General features: G+C 44.1%; 1 protein-coding gene across 1 annotated transcript in view; it reads right to left on the minus strand.

Moving 5' to 3' along the window:
- The window catches only part of AMT (aminomethyltransferase), a 200878-nt gene that overhangs the window by 89050 nt on the left and 96850 nt on the right, over nt 1-14978 (minus strand). The gene's annotated exons all lie outside the window — the stretch shown is intronic.

A 14978-nucleotide genomic window follows, 5' to 3' on the forward strand; every position in this document is an offset into this window, starting at 1 on the left:
CAAGCCAGTGAGGGTGGCTGGCTGCAGTGCTTAACAAAACACCCAGAACCCATGGTCTGTTGCAGGGTTGCTGGGTGGTTTGTCAACCACGGCAGCCACCCATCCTCGCAGGGTTCAGATGTCATAACAACCCACGGCTGGCGAGGAAAGTTAATGAAACCAGTCAGCACACATGGCAGCTGCAACAAGCCATGGTGGTTTGTTTCAGTCATGTGATAGTGCGAACTGGGCCTCAGACTTCTTCCTGCCCAGGAGGATGCAGTGATCAGCCTGAGTAGCAGGGAAGCTTTCCACCTGCAATTCAATGGTTTACCACATAGAATCATAGAATAGCAGAGTTGGAAGGGGCCTACAAGGCCATCGAGTCCAACCCCCTGCTCAATGCAGGAATCCACCCTAAAGCATCCCTGACAGATGGTTGTCCAGCATGGCATGGGGGATGGAGCTACACACAGATCCAGCACAAACCTACTAGATTTGCATTAAATATCTGGGTTGTGTTGTGTAGATGTTGAGTATGTGGAATGACCTGCTGGTTGAAATGTGCCTGCTGCCTTCTTTGAATGTCTTTAAGCAGGCATTAAAGACTCTTTTATTCCTGCAGGCGTTCCCTTTTTAGAGTCTTAGAGGGGGCTGTTATATGTTGTTTTTATGCTGTATGGTTTTATTGATTGTTTTTATCTTGTTTAAATGGTTTTAACTTTGAATGCCACCTAGGTTATTTTGTACATAGGAGATGTATAAATTGAAATAATAATAATAATAATAATAATAATAATAATAATAATAATAATAATAGCCATGAGCAAGAAAAGAGAGATAATAATAATAAGTCAATGAACAGTGCTGCAGCTAGGTAATTTTCGACCATACTCTTATTGGGAAGGCCCTTTAGATGGCCATGTGTAGTATTTCAGAACGCAAAGCACATAACTAACATTTCTGCTCTCGCTCTCTCCACACACACACACACACACACACACACACACACACACACACCCCTCCATGCTTTACACCTGCTTCTACAGTCCCAATACGTTAAAACAATAAAACTGTTTGCCAACCCTGACAAAAATAAATAGTCTGAGGATGTGCAGTTCCGCATTGTAAACTCTCTTAAACTATAGCACCATTGTGGCTCCAGGAATAAAATGGAGTTTGTTTCCGTTGCCTTCAGCACCTGCCGTTCTCATTGAGGGAGTGGAGCTGGGCTGGGCTGCAGGGCCCTGGACTTTGGTCCCAAGGTCCAGGCCTAGCTGCACCAATGTCAATGAACAAGCAAGCTGAGACTAGGAAAGGGAAGCCATGCCAAGCTGGGCTGGCAAGAATTTATTCTTGCGTTCTCGTCTCTATTATTTCCCCCACTGCACCATAAGTGAATGTAATGAGAGGAATGGTCTCCAGAAAGAAAGAAAAAACACAGGGTGGAACATACATGCCTCAAACCATGGTTGTCCCGGTTGGGGGTAAGGAGAAGTTATGAAGGTCATCAGACAGGGATGGGGGGAATCGCCTTTCCCTAGCGTCACTTTTCTGTCCCACAATAGGAATGGCAGCTTCCTCTTTCTTCACACGGGGAAGAAAGAGGAAGCAGCAACAACCACATGGCCCATCCAGTGGTCATTTTTATCCTGCTCCTTCTCCTGCGCACAGCAGGAAATGGTGGCACCTTTTGCTACAGCCAAAAAAGGCAGGATTTTCTGGGTCTTTTTTTGAGGCAGGAAAACAAAGGAGCAATAGACCCAGGGGAAGCGGACGGCATCATGAAAAAGACCCCCAAAAATCCATGAGTGGCCAGTAATGAGTGTGCTATAAAATGCTCGTCTGATGACACTCTATGTCCCACCCCCTCTAGGGCTTACTGAATTACAACACTTCTGCCCTTTGTTTTCTTGTGAAAGGGGGCGCATTGGAAAAACCACACTGAGGTTGCAAGCCTCCCCTTGCCCCAGACTCAGTTACCCTTGGGTCTGGAGGATGGGGAAATTGTATTCCTCCCTCCACAATTTCCCTACAGAGCCTTTCATCTCCTGAATTCTGCCACAGGTGAAGGTGGACCTTCACATGTGGGGAAAGAGCAGGCAGGGAGTGGGTCAGCTGGTGATAGCTGGAGAAGCTGAGAGAGAATGGAGAAAAGTTGAAATGTTAGACAAGTTTTCTTGTATTCTTTTTTGTAACAGTTCCACAAACAACCATGACAAAAGTAGCTGAGAGAAGTTTGTTAGAGCCAAGAAAAAGTTTCTCCTGGTTCCTGCTTGGGCATCACGACAACTAAAAAACAGACAAGGAAGTAAAACTAAACTAAAGCAACTGCTCTGCTCTTTGGCAACTGTGTCAAAATTACTAAACTTACCCAGCCTGGTGCCCTCCAGATGTGTTAGACTACATCTCCCAGAATCCCCAGCCAGCTGGGGATTGTATTCTTTATCATGGGTGTTTTATTACATTTGTTGTTTGCTGTTTTGATCTGATTGTTTAACTATGCTGCTGCTATTTGAGTTTTATCATTTGTTTTGTGATTGTTTTTATAATTTTTAATTTGACCATAAACTGTTCTGAGAGCTAAGACGATAGGGAGGGGCCCCATATTTTCTTAATAAACAACCAAATAAACGAACAAGAGAAGCTGAGGGAAGATCCTCAAAGAGTAGAAGAAGAGAGAAGAAAGCAGATTATCAGGACATGGGAAAGGAAGGGAAGCATGAACACAAGCCACAGGAACAGATACTGACAGAACTGATATTGAACTGCAGCAAGGATCAGTTAACTGACACCACGCCATGTCAGCAACAGTGATTTGAGATTGGGTTATTCATGTATTGTTGTTTTCTAATGGTTATTCCTTGTCAGTTGGTTTTGTTACCCATTTTAAATGCATTAGAGAAATATTTTCATATGTATTAGACTCCAAGTTGCAATCCACCACTTCTCGTCCATAATAAAGACCTGGTTGCATCACAGCAGGCCCAGGTAAAAGGCTTCCTAGGGTGCAAGAATATTATTTTTGCGGAGCAGTGAATGCCTTGCAAAATCCTGGTCACAGGCAGCCTTCACTGTGTATTATAAGAACATAAAGACATAAGAACAGCAACGCTGGATCAGACCAAGGATCCATCTAGTCCAGCACTCTGATCACACAGTGGCCAACCAGCCGTCGGCCAGGGACCAACAAAACAGGACATCATCACAGAGCTGTTAAGCACACAGGGGCCTGGATACCCAGCAGGAGGCATATGTGCTCACATACACATGCTTGGCTACAGCCCATGTTTGTCTACATTAAGGACAGCCGGATTTGTTTTCTCAGCTGTTGTGGCATCAAAGCCTATTCTTGCACTACAGATGGTGATCTTCCTTTCCCCTGCACTAATAATGAGTCCCTAAGTATGAAGGTTTCCTTACCTATAGTTCCGTTGACTGGAGCTGGGAGAGAGGGGGACACAAGAGAATAAATGGTTATGGTCTACCTACCATTGGCACAATTAATAAGCAAACATACAACCAAACCAGAAGCAAAGGTGGGCCGAAGTTCCAGACCTTTAATGCTTACGTTTAATGTAGGCTGACCATATAGAAAGGAGGACAGGGCTCCTGTATATTTAACATTTGTATAGAAAAGGGAATTTCAGCAGGTGTCATTTGTATGCATGCAGCACCTGGTGGAATTCCCTCTTCATCACAACAGTTAAAGCTGCTGGAGCCCTGCTCTCTTGACCAGATACAAAAGAAGACAGGGCTCCTGGAGCTTTAACTGTTGAGATGAAGAGGGAATTTCACCAGGTGCTGCATGTATACAAATGACACCTGTGGAAATTCCCTTTTCTATACAAATGTTAAAGATACAGGAGCCCTGTCCTCCTTTCTATATGATCACCCTATTTAATGGTGTCTTAGTCCTGCCAGGCAGGGTTTGGTGGGCTGCCTATGACCTGCAGGCTGCTCATTTTGCACTCCTGATTTACATAGAAGAGGGAATGGGGACAGATGCAGCTCATGTTGGGGTGAGGAAAAGAGGCAGCCACTGAAAAGCAAAATTCTACTTGCTCTCCTTTGCCTCTGGTAAGACATCCCTCCCTCTATATCTGTGAGAGCACAGCCAAACGTGCTAACATTGTACCAATCCTCTCAAGGAAACAGATAGGAAAATCATATGCAGGGGGTTGGACTCAATGGCCTTATAGGCCCCTTCCAACTCTACTATTCTATGATTCTGTTTTGTCCTTTCATCACTGAGAGAATCCAGGGAGCCCCCTTTAAGGAATAGGATCTTTATAGCACCTGAGACTTTCTACTCTTGGGGCTTCTTTAGATTAAAGGAAATTCACATTTCCTTCTCTCCCTGTTACTCTTCTGCAATTGTAAATGAGCTGAATTACAGGGGAGGAGAAATTAAAAACTTCCCTCCTCATATACTTGAATGGGACAGTGCTCTCTAGTGGGTGTTTTGTAGCACAACTTTGGCTACACATGGCAAGAAATCCGGAGATATTTCAGAAGAATCAGGATATCCAAGGGTTTTTTTTATAACATAATAACCAGGGGAAGGAGCGGACGATGTGCAAGAGGCTCATGGCGTCATCAAAATGACCCACAAATTGGCCAGTCACAAGAGTGCTATAAATCGCTCATTTAAAGAATCTCTTGAAATAAAAGCAAAACAAAGCTGATAACTGGGGACAGGAATAAATTGCTCATTTAAAGAATCTCTTGAAACAACAACAACAACAATAACAGATATCTAGGTCAGGGAATAAAGTCCAGGGAGTGGAGCTCAGTATAAACAAATCTGATAATTTTGCTTTTTCCCACATTCAGATTGTTTAAACCTCAAGTTCTTTCTGTCTGGAATATGAAGACATTTGCAAATTTTGGGAAATTCTTATCAAAAACAAAATGAAATTAATTCTTATGTGCGCTCAACAAATTCAGTAAGTACAGCTAATCCCAGCACAGAGAGGACCATGCCTTATACCTGTTAAAGGTAAAGAGGCTGTTAGAAAAAAAGAACTGGTAGCCCTAGTTCAGCATTACAAACATGGTTGAAGAGGCAGGGATTAACCCTTAAACAGTGTCACTAGCAAGGTTGAGCGGACAAGGATTAACCCTAATTCAGCAACATGAACGTGGAATAGACAAGGATTAACCCTTATTCAGCATCACTAACATGGTTGAGTAGACAAGGATTAACCCTAATTTAGAATCACTAATATGGTTGAATAGACAGGGATTCAAATGCAGGCTAAGCACTCAAAGCACTGGGTACAGATGGTCAAATCTGTGAATTTAGGATTCTTCCACATTCAGATTTTTTAAATCTCAAATTCTTTACTTCCCAAATATAAATAAATGTGTATATTTTGGTAGACGTGTATCAAAAACAAACTGAAACAACATTCTCACCCATCCTTAGTTAGGTGAGAATACCTAATAGGTGAGAATAAAATGTGATGGAGCCGCATCATATTTTAATGGGTCTAGGGACACATTGTCTTTCCAAAAAATTTGATTAATCAGGGGGAAAGTATTCTGTCTGTAAATATTCCTGACCATGGGGAGACTTTATTATATCCAGCAATATATAAATGCCACAAATAAATAAATAAATCTCTCAGGTCCCATCTGGCTTGGCTCTGGCTGGCCAAAGGTTGCCCAGTGTATGTTGTCTGATCTATGACTTGAACTCGCTGGGATACTTCTTCCCCTGCCCTAACAAAGAAATCTAATTAGGGGTGGAGGGTGGGTTGGGAATCCTCCACTGAATGGATATGAGGCAGGGTCTTCACACTCTAAGATATTGAGGCTGACCCACTCCCATACACACACAGCTCTTACCTATAGCACAGATAGTGAGGAACAGCAAGAGGAACAAGAGCCACCCCGATCCCATGATGCAAAGACACTGCGCCTGCAGCCAGAGCTCTGTGCCTTTGCCTCCTTATGTTGTCAGGATGGGTTGCTAATGACACTGGGCAGGGCAGGGCAAGGAAAGGCAGGCTTCAGTTTTGAGAGCTGCCCAGCCCTCCCTAACAAATTGGATTGGATCCAGACTTAGTCCTGCTTAGAGGACACCCATTGAAATCAACAGGACTAGTTTCTCATGACTAACTAAAATCCTCTTGATTTCAGTGAGTCTGCTCTAAACATGACTAAGCTTAGATCCAACCCATGGTGAGAAATATCAAAAACCTCCAGAGTGGCCATGTGTCCTCTTTTGCAGAGGATAGTCCTCCGTTTGAAGGCATCCTCCTTTTCAAGGGGTGCCTGTCCAATTAAAGATAAAGAAACAGAAGAACGATTACCCATCACTAATAAGCACCTGGAGAACAGACTGAATGGGCAAGCATCTGGTCAGTTTTCCACTCTACCATGAGAGTTGCTGTATTTCTATTATTATAATAATGTCTAAATTTGCATTTATATATGTATCAACATATGCAAATTAGTATTCCCTTTGTCTTCTTTTTTGGTGATGCATTTCCTCTTTTTCAGAAATGTTTCAAAACTGATGGATTGCACGCCAAAGAACCAAACACTTTCTAAACAAAACCTCCATACTTTATGTATACAAAAGCTCCCACAGAGTTGTCTGTCTGTCTCAGGATGTAGCATCTATCTCCCCAGGGAAGAAGTTGTGGGTGTTGCCTGCACTACTTCCCAGCTCCTCCCAGGAAGCACACCCCATCCAGGCCGAATCTAGTATTCTTTTAAATTGTTACATAACTGCTCATTGTACTCCAGGCTGCCAGTCAGCTGGAACTCACCTGTGTTTGGAATCCATGTCAATCTCTAACCTGAAGTTCCAAAGCAGATGATTAGTGAAATGCTCCAGCCACGTGTGGTAGTGGTTGCTTCGCCATTAGCTCTAACCCCAAAGTTTCCATACAGAGGCAAGACAATACCCTCCAGTTCACAAATAATGAACTGACGTGGGGCTGTAGATTGGCTGAAAGGAGGGGGATAGATGTGCTGTTTTTGCCCCGTTAGGCTGCCATCACATGTGCTGAGAGTAAGAGCGTAAGAGATTGAGAGTAAGAGAACCACTGAACTGCACAGGACATACCTCCCAGTAATCTAATAATAATAACAATAACAATAACAATAATAATAATAATAAATGCCTTTTCCCCAATACTGGGACATAACATTGAGCTGTTAAAAACACAAAACAAATCAGGGTGAAAATATCTTCCAGCACTAGAGAGAGCAAGTTTTAAAAGTACGAAATAAAATAAAAACAACATAAAACTTCATGGTTCATAATATGCATGAATCAGTGTGTGTGTGTGGGGGGGTGTCTTTTCGAATACTATGCCTCCGTTGAAGGGCAATCTACACATTATAAACAAATGCTTGTAAGGTACCCATGGTTTGTGTGTGTTTGTTTAGAAGAGGCAATTCAAGGAGGAGAAAAAGTTGGAAGAGCTCATTCATAGGGCGTCATCAGACGAGCGTTTTACTGCACACTGTTGGGGGGCACTCACGGGTTTTCAGGGGTCCCTCTCATGATGTCATCTGCCTCCCATGCGCCTCCTACCCCTTCTAGCCTTCTTCGCGCCACGAAAAAACCACCCAAGTTCAGTCCAACTTATTTTTAAAGATGGAACTTGCTGCTATCTCCTGCTGTGCGCAGGAGAAGAAGCGTTATCAAAATGGCCCACTGGGCCACGTGCGCGTTGTTTACTTCCTCTTTCGAAAGAGGAAGTAATGAGGGACAGACTTGCAGGCAGAGAAGCCGCAGTAAGGTAAAGCGATTTCTCCCCGTGTGATGACGCTCAGATGGATGGGGAATGCTAAGAATTGTAGGCCTTTTCCCCTGTCTAAACTTGCATAGAATCGCATATTTAATTTATTATTGTAGCATTTTTTTACTCCCAGGGAGAGGGGCTTATGGGATTTTCAGACGCAGGTGCCAAAATTACTTAGATATCCTGAGGGTGCTTCCAGACAGCGGGATCCTAGACTCTACTAGATCTAAATATGCATTGGATTGGATTGCGCCTTAAATAACCTTTTGCTGCCCTTTCGGAGGGGAATTGTGAACGCACATCCTTCCTTCGGGCTGGCAGTGTGTATGTGGAGCTTGGCCCCGCCTGCTGCGCTGCGCTCCGGATTTGCTCTACCACTCAGACATTTCCGTACAATCGCCGCAAGGTTTTTCGCTACCCAAGGTTTATTAATGTTCAAATAACGAGTGAGTACTAACAAGTTTATCTATAAAGCTTTATCTTTAACAAGGTTTATCTCTCACAAAGTGTATCAATACACACGGTTTATTAATATTCTGATAACAGGGCTTATGAATATACAACGCTTATTGATACAATGGCCACAAGGGTGCGCTCTTGTGTCACGGCAGCCGCCAGCGAGGCAGGCTCACCGGTTCTGCGCTATGTGGAAAGACCTTCCTTCCCGTCCATTCATAGAATCATAGAATAGCAGAGCTGGAAGGGGCCTACAAGGCCATCGAGTCCAACCCCCTGCTCAATGCAGGAATCCACCCTAAAGCATCCCTGACAGATGGTTGTCCAGCTGCCTCCTGAATGCCTCTAGTGTGGGAGAGCCCTAACGTGATGCCTTAACTTCACTCCACGCTGACCATTCCCCAGCGCACCGCGACGATGAGCCAATGCCAAGGCTTGTGGGGCTCTTGGGGAAAGCCCCAGGCGTGACCTGGAACAACTCAGCCGTCAGCAGAGTTCGCCTGCACAGCCCGCTGCTTCTTCCCAATCCATCCCATATCGCCCAAGAGGATCGTAAGCCAGAGTCTAATATGAAGGAAGTCTTACGCCAGTCCTTTTACAACTTCATTGGCTGCCAGTCCAGGTCCGGGCCCGATTCAAAGTGCTGGTATTGACATTTAAAGCCCTAAACGGTTTGGGGCCAGGTTATTTGAAGGAACGCCTCCTCCCATATGTACCTACCCGGACCTTAAGATCATCTACAGGGGCCCTTCTCCGTGAGCCCCTGCCAAAGGAAGTGAGGCAGGTGGCTTCTAAGAGGAGGGCTTTCTCCGCTGTGGCACCCCGGTTGTGGAATGAGCTCCCCAGAGAGGTCCGCCTGGCGCCTACACTGTACTCCTTTCGTCGCCAGCTGAAGACCTTTTTATTCACTCAGTATTTTAACACTTAATTTTAACTTAAATTTAAATTTTACTGTTTTAACTCTGTATTTTAATTTTATATCAATTTTGCTGCGTGGTTTTATCCTGGTTGTGCTTTTTATACTGTATTTTGTATTTGTGCTTTTAACCTGTTGATTGTTTTATGATGGTTTTAATTTTTGTGAACTGCCCAGAGAGCTTCGGCTATTGGGCGGTATAAAAATGTAATAAATAAATAAATAAATAAATAAAAATAAATAATTAAAGCCACCGTAATTAATCGTTTTCGCTCCTGATTTGATTTATCCCCTAAAGAGCTGCTAGCCGGGTGCTATTGATACCTGCAGTGGCTCCGGCTGGCTGCTAGATGGCGCCTTTCTGCCTCTAGAGCTGCAAACCAGCACCATCTTCATTCCTGCACTAGAAGGTCGATAGTAGCTACCCGTCCCTCCTAAAGTATACAGAGGCTTTCTGAAAAGGGGCAGAGACTAGAATAATTCAGCACTATCAGCAGTTTCTACTCCTTTAAGGACACAATCCTATGCAAGGTTAGACAGGAAAAAGGCCTACAACACCCTGCATATCCCAACCAGCATGTTGGGAGTTGTAGGGCTTTTTTTTTCTATGTAAACTTGCATAGGATTGTGTCTAAGAGTTGCTTTAAGGAAGTCCAGGGGATGCCATCTCCCTTCTGAGGAACTGGGAGTATAAAGGAATCTAAAGGCAGATTTGAGTGGATGGGTGCTTCAGGCTGCTCTTCTGTCTCTTTCTCCTTAATAGATTTTTTTTCCAGTAAGAGAAAGAGATGGAAGAACTGATGGGAAAACATGTGATGGTTACAAATGGAAAATTACAAATGGAAAATGACAACGACAACAATGCCTGGGCCCCTCCATCCCCTGTAAAATCCCATGAATGGGATGCCTGGAAGCACCCTAAGAACAGGGGGAAGGGAACTTTAAGGGTCTGGCCTGGATACAGTGAAGACCTAAAGAATGCTGCCAGGAGAGCTGAGGACAGAGAGGCGCTTTGGTGTCTGCATATTTGGGCATAAACTCTTCTTCCATTTATGGTTAAATTATCCAGCTTCTTATTGTTGTTGCAGGCACATTCAGGGTCAAGAGGGGATTATTCAGTGAGCCAGACGACAGTCCAAAGTATGATTTGATCTTGTTTTTAAGAACCACCACTTTGCTTTGACGAGCATCTTAAGATTTTTTGGTTCTTATTTATATACTGGGGTTAATTATTATTATTATTATTATTATTATTATTATTATTATTATTATTATTATTATTATTATTATTTTCCCCCTAGATTGTGCTCTTGAGTTTCTTGACTTTGTGGTAAACGCAATTAGAGATAGTTGCAAGTCTGTGATGCGTTTCAAAGCATCACAGTAGTGGCGCAGACACGCTCACATGAGTAAGCCAAGGTCAACAAGCACCATCAAACCTCAATGTCTAGAATCCCAGAAACGCAGAGAAAGGTGCCCTATAAGCATCAGGCAGTGGTGAAAGTGGACAGAAACAGGGTTTCACCCACCCCCCAATAACCCCATTATGGAGTGAGCTCTAGAAAAACATTTCATCCACATACATTAATGGAGTTTTTTAAATCCACTCTCCATCACTCCTTGTAGAGAAGGATTCAGAGGTACCAGCAGAGGTTTGATAGCATGAATATAGAAGGGCATTACAATGGAATACACATGGGGTGAGGAAACTCTTTCAGCCAAAGGCAAAATTAAGTCATGAAGAAGCTCCCAGGGGACTGCATTTCAGTTAGCCAAAGGCAAAAGAGGTGGGACAGAAATAGCCAACACTCTCCCTCACCCCACCGCTTGCAAATTGTAGCTTAAGCCTCTTACTGCCAGTAACTAAGCATTGGCAGAGACATTTCAACCTTTTAGAATGGAGAAGAAAGTGCAGAAAAGCCAGGAAACCCACCCAATGACTGGTGGCTGGAGAAAAGGAGAAAGGGGGAGTGGCCTTCTGGGAAATCCTGGAGGGCCGGATTTGGCCCTCAGGCCTGAGGTTTCTCACCCCTGCTGGGATACAAGGAGGCATCTTGAGAGAACATAAAAAAGAGCCCTGCTGGATCAAACCAAATGCCTGCGTAGTCCGGAATTCTGTTCCCACAGTGGCCAACCATATACCCCAATGGAAACCCCACAAGCAGGAGATGACCACCATTATAAGGCCTTTCCACTCATGGCCCCCAGCTGAATGGTATACTGACTTGGACACTGGAGCAATATAGAGCCAGGCCAGATCTACACTACTGCTTTAAAGCGCTTTATAACAGTTTTGAAAACGGTATATGGAGTGTGTCCTGGGCCCCAGCAGTTCTCAAGACTGTTATAAAGTGCTTTAAAGCAGTAGTGTAGATCCTTCCCCAGTGTGGTATAATGGTTAGTGTTGGACTGTGACTTGGAAGATCTGGGTTCTAGTCCCTACCCAGCCATGGAAGCTCACTGGGTGACTTTGGGTTGGTCATAGGCTCTTAGCATGACCTATCTCACAGGGTTGTTGTGAGAATGAAATGGAGAGGAAGGCCACTATGTAAGCTGCCTTGGGTTCCTTGCAACGAGAAATAAGGCAAGATATAAATGTAATAATAAATAAAAATCATGACTAGTAGGGTGAGGCGAGGGGACTGCAATGCTGGTATAGCAGTGGGCTGAAATAATACGACACTGGCAGGGAATGGGAATAGAAGAGGCTTGAAATAGTGAGGAGGTGAGAGAGCAGAAGCCCACAATTGAGGGGTGCTGCTGCCAAGCTACTTAGGGGCTTAAGTTGCAAATCAGTGTGAAGAGTCTGCGAGTTGGGTCGTGAGTGAGTGTTTTTTCTCCCCCAGCTTCTGTGTTCCTTAAGGATTAATTTGTCCTTTGCACATGTGAAGTTACAGCAGAAGGAGGAAGTTCTCGTGGCCTTGGCTGGAGGCCCCATGTGGGGGGTGGGGGGTGGAGGGGAGCCTGCCGCTTGAGAGGATTTTGTACAGGAAGAAAACTGCCAAGGAGTGGGGGTGGGAAAGCTGAGTGTGTATCCGTTTCTGCAGCGACGGAAGGGCTCAGCGCACGAGATACGTAGACTCACCACAGCCTGTCCAAGGTCTGGGAGGAAGAATTGGCTTAGCAAGTTGGGAAACTTTGGAGAGAGAAAACAGAATCTCAGCCGCCCCAGAGAAGTTGGAGAAAAGTGGATCCCTGAATACATGGAAATCAGAGGCTGCAAGGCTTTGGGAGGGGGGCAGGTCCTTAGCCTATATCTCCCAGCCATAACCCAGGAATACTTTGGGCAGCTCCTCACGTCACATGGCAAACACTACATGTGCATCAGTGTTTTCCCCAGCAATTATGTAACATGTGGACAACACAGATGTATCTTTAACCGCCCAGAGAGCTTCGGCTATTGGGCAGAATAAAAATGTAATAAATAAATAAATTTAACCATCTGTGTATGTGCATGTGGAAACCTTGCTTGGCCAGGGTTCCCAGATGTCTATACTCAGGTGTCTAAAGAAGTATAAATGTCATCCACATGTATGTTTTTGCTGCATGAAACACTGAGGATGTGCGCACAGCAAGAGTGTTTGCCATGGAAGATGGTGTTTTCTGAGATTGAAGAAATTGTTGGAATGAAGATAGAAGAAACACCAAGAGTCGCATTACTCGCACTACATGAAGATTTAAAATGCAGTAAAGAAATTAAGGAACTGATAACGAATTTGCTGACTGCAGCAAGGTTGATTGTAGCTAGGAACTGGAAGATTCAAGGTGATTATTATATTGAAGGGTGGTATAAAGAAGTATGGGAGACTGCTGTTAATGATAAATTAACATGTAACATAAAAGTGAGAAGAGGTATAGCAAAAACGAATGATTTCGAGGAAATTTGGAAGCAGTTCCTAATATTTGTGTTTTCTAAGGGAAGTGGGAAACCACCAGCAGAAGAGGTGTTAAGATTTTGGAAACAGGAGATCCCGAAGGGAAGGGGGAGCACTTGTTATTATGTTGAATTATGTTGGATTATATTATGATAAAGCATTATATGTTAATAATTATATATTCAAGCAATTGTTAGGTATTTGAATGTTAATTGTTATGTTGGTTTGTATTTTATGTAGTAATAAATAAATAAATAAAAAAGAGTGTTTGCCAAATGAAGTGTGGAACTGCCTTTTGCCTTAGTTGGAGGAGCTTTCTTTAGTGGCATATGTCTTTCCGGTGTGCCAACATATCTATTGTATCTGTATCATTTTATTTTGTGTATGTTGCTTTGTGAGGGCATAGCATAGTTCCCAAAAGCGGTTTATAAATATTTTGAAATCAATCAGTCGATTTGGTGATTTTCTAAGGTTGCCCACACACTCGGGAGAGAATTCCTGGAATCCAATCCTCACATTACCCAAGTGTGTTATTTTTAGGATTACCCAGGGAGAAACTGGCCGACCCTGCTCTCGTGCCTTTTAACAGCAGGCTGATGTGCAGAAATCCGCTCCTTCACAGCATGCAGATAAGCACTGCTGGTTGCTAATGTCTGCACGTCCAGCTGCTATTGAAGGCACAATTACAGAGACCATTTGAAAAGTTGACAACTATGAATTATTATATTTTCCCCCAGAGACCATGTTTGAAGTCATCTTCATTACAGCTATAGAGTTCAAGGGGTTTGCTTGCAAACCATCCGACCAAAGAAATGTTGCCTGAAGGCATTGGCCAAGGCAACAGCTCTGTGTCCAAACTCCATTCTGCAATGAGGCACAATCCTATGCAAGTTCACACAGAAAAAAGACCTATAACTCCCAGCACACTCCATCCAGTTTTTATTTATTTATTTATTTATTTATTGCATTTTTATACCACCCAATAGCCGAAGCTCCCTTTTAGGAGTTGTAGGCCTTTTTCCTATCTAAACCTGCATAGGATTGTGCCTTTAGTCCAAAATCTATGCAAGACAGGGGTGGGCAGCATGCTGCATGAGCCCATGAGCCACCCCCCCCCGGCCTGGCCTTTTTTTGTGGGGGGTGGCCCTCATTACTGCTGCCAAAACTGCACCACCAGCAAAAATTGCTGGGATTTAGCAGGGAAACAAGATGAATGGGGAGCATGTATCTTATCTGCAAGCAGCATTGCGCTCCTAGAAGAGCAATGCTGCTTGGGAAAAAGGCATGTGCTCCCCCACATGCCTTATTTCCATGCAAAAAATGCAGTGATTTTGGCCACTTTAGTGAATGAAGCATTGGCGGGGTGCCCCGTCCCAGACCCCAGGAAGTTGCCACCTATGATATAAGGTTTCTGTGAGACACATTAAGTGTTAAACAGTCAAGTAGGTACCAGCGTGATATCTGGAATCAAGAGCAGAAAGACTGAATTCAAGAGCTGGAATCCTACTACCCATTATCCAGGCAAACAATTGCAGTGTTGAATATAAGGTTAAGCCTGTCCCAAAATAGTTCCATTAGGGAAAGCCAAACAATCCATTCTATAGTCAGAAGTGGACAGGTTCTTACCCACAATGCCGTTCACGCCCTTCTCCCACGCACTCCACCCCACTCACAGATTTGTGAGGAAAAGGCCTGACTTCCTGCTATAGAAATAAACGGCCTAAGCCCGGTTGCCCTCAGTCTCTTGGTGGGTGTGTACGAGGGAGCTGCTGTGGCTTGCACCTGACAGCCTGAGCCCTCAGGAATGAGTAGGCTGAAAGGAGAAGGAAGAGTCTGCAGACTGGGTGGGGTTGCCCTCAGTGCTGCAAGGAGCCTGGTCGAGAGTCGAACTTGTGCCAGCTGGATTTGGAGAAGTGCTCTTCCTTTGTGATAGGCTAACCCAACACCCAAGCACCACCTACCTTTGACGGTGCAAAAAGTGCATTT

This window comes from Elgaria multicarinata, chromosome 3, assembly GCF_023053635.1.
Source record: "Elgaria multicarinata webbii isolate HBS135686 ecotype San Diego chromosome 3, rElgMul1.1.pri, whole genome shotgun sequence".
Lineage (NCBI taxonomy): Eukaryota > Metazoa > Chordata > Lepidosauria > Squamata > Anguidae > Elgaria > Elgaria multicarinata.